This window comes from Magnolia sinica, chromosome 10 (genome assembly GCF_029962835.1).
Source record: "Magnolia sinica isolate HGM2019 chromosome 10, MsV1, whole genome shotgun sequence".
NCBI classification, from domain to species: domain Eukaryota; kingdom Viridiplantae; phylum Streptophyta; class Magnoliopsida; order Magnoliales; family Magnoliaceae; genus Magnolia; species Magnolia sinica.
Genome location: NC_080582.1, coordinates 38,080,172 through 38,086,171, shown reverse-complemented (window position 1 = coordinate 38,086,171; position 6,000 = coordinate 38,080,172).

The window sequence follows — 6,000 nt, the reverse complement described above, 5'->3', positions numbered from 1 at the left end:
GTTCACTATCAAAATAGGTTTCATAGGTTCACCTAAAAACTTCGCAATTGTGTCTTTTTAACTTGGGCTTACACAATCCAAAAACACCACTTTTTGAGTTTTCTGGCTCTCCTCAGATAACCAACACAATGAGATTTTTCTGGCTTAACCTCAAACAAAACCAAAATAATGGAATTTACAATAAATGTAAAATAAATGGATTTCTCCTTTATAGCAGCGCAGAAGAACCAATCGGAGTAAAAGTTCAAATGTAGAAGTTTAATGTCCAATACTCACTTTAAAATGGTTCTAGGTTCTAATTGATTTTAAATTAAACTAGTCGGGCTAGCTATATTTGATTTTGATTCCAAGAAGAAGGAATACAAAAATTCCTCTTTTCAATTTAGATTGGAATATAGAAATAAAATCAAATTAAATAAGCTAACAAAAGAGAATTTTGAATATGCACAATGTAGCTTAAAATAAACACAAACTTATCTCAGAATGATGCCTTGATTTTCCTTGAATTGAATTATCAAACTCTGAAATTCGTCGTCTATTTATAGATGCAAAAATCACGTCTACGACTGGTCTTGGGAACCCTTTGACTGGTCATAGATAAAATGGATTTTTGAATTTTTAAGCGGGATTGAATCAGATAGTTACACGACCGGTCGTAGGGTGTCTACGACTGGTCGTAAGACCTCTACGACTGGTCGTAGAATACCCACGACTAGTCATAGGACTTAAATATTGGTTGTTGTAGTTTGAGTCAAAGAACTAGGACTAGTTGAATGACTAGTCGACACTGTTCACACAACCGGTCGAACAGAGTCCAGGACTGGTCGTAGATGAATAGAAAATTCTGAACAATTGCAATAAACTTAGGACTGGTCTTGAATTTTCTAGGACTGGTTGAGCCAGTGCTAGGACTAGTCGAACAAGGTCCAGGACTAGTCTTAGAACAAACTAAATACTTATAAAGTGATTCAATTTAAATTATATATTCAAAATGACCTACCCTAAGGTCAATCTATGGTCTTTCATACCTGGAACATGAAGTATGGACATTGAAATACCATTTCTTCAGATGATAGATGACCTTGGAAGATTGTGAAGCTTGAGATCTCTATTCTTAATGTAACATTTAGCTTGAGATCTTCTAGGGCTTATATTACACTTAATCTTGAGTTGTACTTCCTGTAGCTTGAATTTCACTTGACTTGGGTCTTGAACAAGATCACTTCTTTGTAGTTTGTACTTGCATTTCTTGAAATGGATTGAAGTAGTTATTTGTTCTTGACTTGAAGCAAAGTGTTTAGAGCGGTGATGTAATGTCTTGATCATATATACCAATGAGCTTCACAAGACATAAATTGATATTTTGGCACCACAAAATTTGACAACCAAAGAAGCATAAAACCATAGCACTTAAAATCTCCCCCTTTGTCAAATTTGTGACAAAACACACTCTAATAAAAATAAAAGAAGCACAACATGCTCAATAAAGAATCATGCAACAGTTTGGTTAAAGAATCATGCACCAGTTGTCATTAACTAGCATAAATTCTTCCTTACTTATTTACTCCCCCTGAGTAGCATACATATAAAAAATTTAATGCTACTACCCTTCAATACATATTCCATTCCAATCAATACTTGAAATCTTCTCCCCCGTTTTGTCACAATATGACAAAGGAAGAAATCAAAAGGATAATTAGCAGGAGAGTAAGAAATGTATGAACTAGTCAAGATATAAGCAAGTTAAAAAGTCCACACAACATAAGCTAGTTCAAACAAAAACTTAAGGTTCACACAACACCAAAAGTAAAAAAGTAATAAAGTTAATACAGACCAATATAATCACTTAATCAGATCCCGAAGAAGGAGCAGGAATAGAAGGATCAAGTTGATGAAGGCCCTTGTTTATATGACTGAGATACTTGCACATAATTTAAACCTTAAATCATGGGTAACATTCATATTTTCTACCTTCTCTTCCAGAGCACGTAAGTGTGCATCAAACTCAGATGGCGCATAATCAAGATCATTTCCAGAGTCAGATTCTATCTTATCAAAAATGTCATCCATGTTAATGTCATCAGGAGGAAGATCACTAGCATCTTCTTCATTCCCAGCTTCAGCTCCACTTCCACCAACATCCACTTGGCCAGGAGCCAATCCCAATTTCATATTGTTTATATTAGAATTGTTGAAAATGAGATGATGGATAGGAGCTTTTCCAACAGGCATAGCCACTAGCATATGATTAGCTAAAACAGTCATAAGATAGGTAAATGGAATATCACTATGACCTGGATGGAGACGAAACTGAATAATGGAATGACATATCAAGGAAGGTAGACAAACTTTAGTACCAGAAATGACAGAATGCATGACCCGAACCATAAAATACGTTAGCTCAGTTTTATTACCAGAATGCGGATACAGATTTGAGATAAATATTCTATGGAGCACCTTATATCTGGGTAAGAAATACCTTGTGGGGAGCGCATTACCTTTATGAGTCCATTGCACATTCAAATTACAAAGATCTCTCGTTAGCATACGTTTCTCGGATTCAGAGGGTTTTTCAGTTAAAGTATGAATAGGAATACCCTCATTATTAATAGGAATATCCATTAAATCAGATATCAAATGACGATCTACATCAAATGACCCTTCTCTAGCATCAATCGTAAAAGATAAATTCTCAGAAGAAAAGTCAGAAAGACATGTAAACATGGCCTGTGCAATAGATTGGAATGCAGGCCCACCCCAATATAAGATGTTATCCCATCCTACAGCTTGGAGTAGAGGTAGGATACCAAAATGAGCAATATGATTAAGATCAACAGGACGTTCAACAATGACATTGTGCATACGTAAATCCCGCACATATGAGGGATCATCTTCAGGAGACTCAAGATGGCGCCGAGTTAAATTTGACATAGAAGAGGAAGCACCACGTGTTGTTTTCTTTTTCCCTCTGGAGTCCATTTGCAACAAGAAAGTCAAGGAAATAAGAAGATGTAAAGGATGTACAGTGAGATTTTGTTAGATCAGATTTTTCATAAGAAAACCCCAAAATTGCAAGGAAAGATCAAATAGATTACTCTAAGAGTGAAAATGAAGTCGTATAGACTAGAATTTGCAAGAAAAACACAAATGACGCACTAACCTTGAAGATCTAAGTCGGTGGCTTCGACTGGTCGGGTGTCGGCTCGTTAGAGAGGGAATAGGAAATGAGGAAGATGAGATATTTCTCCAAATTTTAAAAGACCTAGCGTGCTTCACGACCGGTCTTGAGTTGTCCTCGACCGGTAGAGCACATCCACGACTGGTCGTGTACAAGAAAAAAAACATGTATTTATCATAAAAATTTGTAATTTAAACACATAAAGTATCAAATATATATACACTATGATACATACATGCATGAATAATCAATTTTGAATGTACATACCAAGATCAAATTTTAATTTATTAAACCTGCTTTTGTTAAGCGGTTTAGTGAAAATGTTAGCAAGTTGAGTCTCAGTCGGAATGTATTCCAAAGATATTATCTTTTCTTCCACTAATTCACGAATATAATGATACTTGTTGTCAATGTGCTTGGTACGTGAATGTTGGATTGGATTTTTTAAAATATTTATCACATTGGAATTATCACAATATAATATCATTGATTCCTGTGCAATTCCATAATCACTTAACATACGTTTCATCCAAACAAGCTGAGTACATGCATTTCCTGCTGCAATGTATTCAGCCTCAGCAGTTAAGAGCAATATAGAACTTTGTTTCTTGCTAAACCAAGAAACGAAACAATTTCTAATATAAAAGCAACCACCACTGGTTGATTTCTTATCATCGATATTACCAGCCCAATCAGCATCAGAGTACCCAGCCAATTGAACACTAGTATCATATGGATACCAGAGACCCAATTTAGCAGTACTTGCAACATATCTCATAATCCGCTTAACCGCAGTTAGATGTGACTCTTTAGGGTTAGACTGATATCTATCACAAATACCAAAACTTAAAGCAATATTAGGTCTACTAGTAGTTTTATTATTAGATTTACATGTATAAACTCGGTTAATAATATAGCACGTAGTATTTACAGCTTCAGCCCAAAGATTTCTAAGGAGCTTCATACTATTCAACATTACATTTTCCATTTCTTGAAGCACTCTATTTTTCGTCTCCACAATTCCATTTTATTGTGGTGTTTTGGGAGCAAAGAATTTATGCGATATTCCTGATCCCTACAGAATTTCTCAAAACTACTATTCTCAAATTCAGATCCATGATCACTATGGATTTTACTAACTTAAGAACCTTTTTCAGTTTGAATCCGTTTAAGCACTCTTTTTACGTCATCAAGGGTTTCTGATTTATCCCTTAAGAAGGCTACCCTTGTAAATCTGGTATAATCATCCATGATCACCAGAATGTATTTTTTCCCACCTCGACTCTCCTACCTAGTTGGTCCTATAAGATCCATATGGAGAAGCTCGAGTGGTCTAGATGTGGCATTAGAGTTCACCTTTTTGTGAGAGCTCTTTGTTTGTTTGCCAATCTGGCATTCACCACATATTTTATCTACTTTCTGTATTTTAGGTAGACCTCTTATTAGTTCTCTTTTACTCAGTCTATACAAATTACGGTAGTGTACATGTCCAAGATATTTATGCCACAAATCAGCCTCATCGATGTTGACCATGTAACACGTTTGACTAGATGAGCTGGATTCACTAACAATATAGCAGTTTTCAGAAGTTCTGTGACCAGTTAATATTACTTAACCCTTATTATTTAGAATTTTACAACCTTAGTTAGAAAATCTTACACTATGATTGTTATCATATATTTGAGATATGCTTAACAGGTTGTGTTTTAGTCCCTCAACATATAAAACGTTCTTAAATAAGGGAAGGTTATAGAGTTGAACCGTACCTTGGCCAATAATCTTGCAGTTGCTACCATCACCAAATGTGACTAACCCTTCAGTCGTATCACTAAGGTCGGTGAATAAAGCCTTGTTGCCTGTCATATGCCTGGAGCACCCACTATCAAGGTACCACTTTGAATGGCTTGTAACTTTGAAAGCAGTGTGGGCAACCAAGCAAGTAACCTTACGAACCCATTTCATAACTGTTTTGGGTTTAGGAGTATAGTTGGTCTTCTTGTATTTATAATTGATGTACGAATGACCCACTGAGTTAGATTTTAAGAGCTCTTTAAGCAAATCAACTATTTTTTTAGCTAAAGGGTTTTGGTTTTGAGTTTTATAGTTAACATAATTGCTTTTAGGTTTTTGAAAAGTTTTAGCATTTTTAGAAAATCTTTGATTAATACTTTTCCCTTTTGAGTTAGAGTTTTCTCCTTTCACAAACTTAGGAGGAGTATTCTTCTGTTTAGAAGGTATATTCTTATCATAGCCTAACCCGGATCTGTCGCCATATTTTCTAGACCCGAATAGAAGTTTTTCAAATTTTAGATCTTCTTGGGCATACCTCCATGTATCCTTTAAACTCAAAAGTGAAGATTTTTCAAGCTTAAGTTTATCATTTTCAGATTTAAGTTTTTCAATCAAGGAGGTTTTGAATTCTAAATCGCATTTAGTCTTTTTAAAACAATCTGAAATATGGGATTTTTCTAAAACAAGTGACTCAAAATTTTCTTTAAGCTTTGAAAATTTTTCTTTTTGTAGTTTAAGTTTGACAACAATTTTACAACTTTCCTTGTATAAGGCATTGTAGGCATCTTGAAGATCATCTTCATTTTCACAGTCATTATTCAGATTTTCTTCACTTGTTGAATCATCATTATCTGAAAAAGTAAATTTGGCTAGAGTCATAAGGGCTTTAACTTTATTGCCCGACTCGTTTTCAGAATCTTCTGATTCAGAAGTAGCTTCAGAATCAGAGGATTCATCCCAAGTAGCCAACATGCTCTTCTTTGTGTTTGTCCCTTTTAGGACACTTGTTTTCCAAATGCTCATATTCTTGG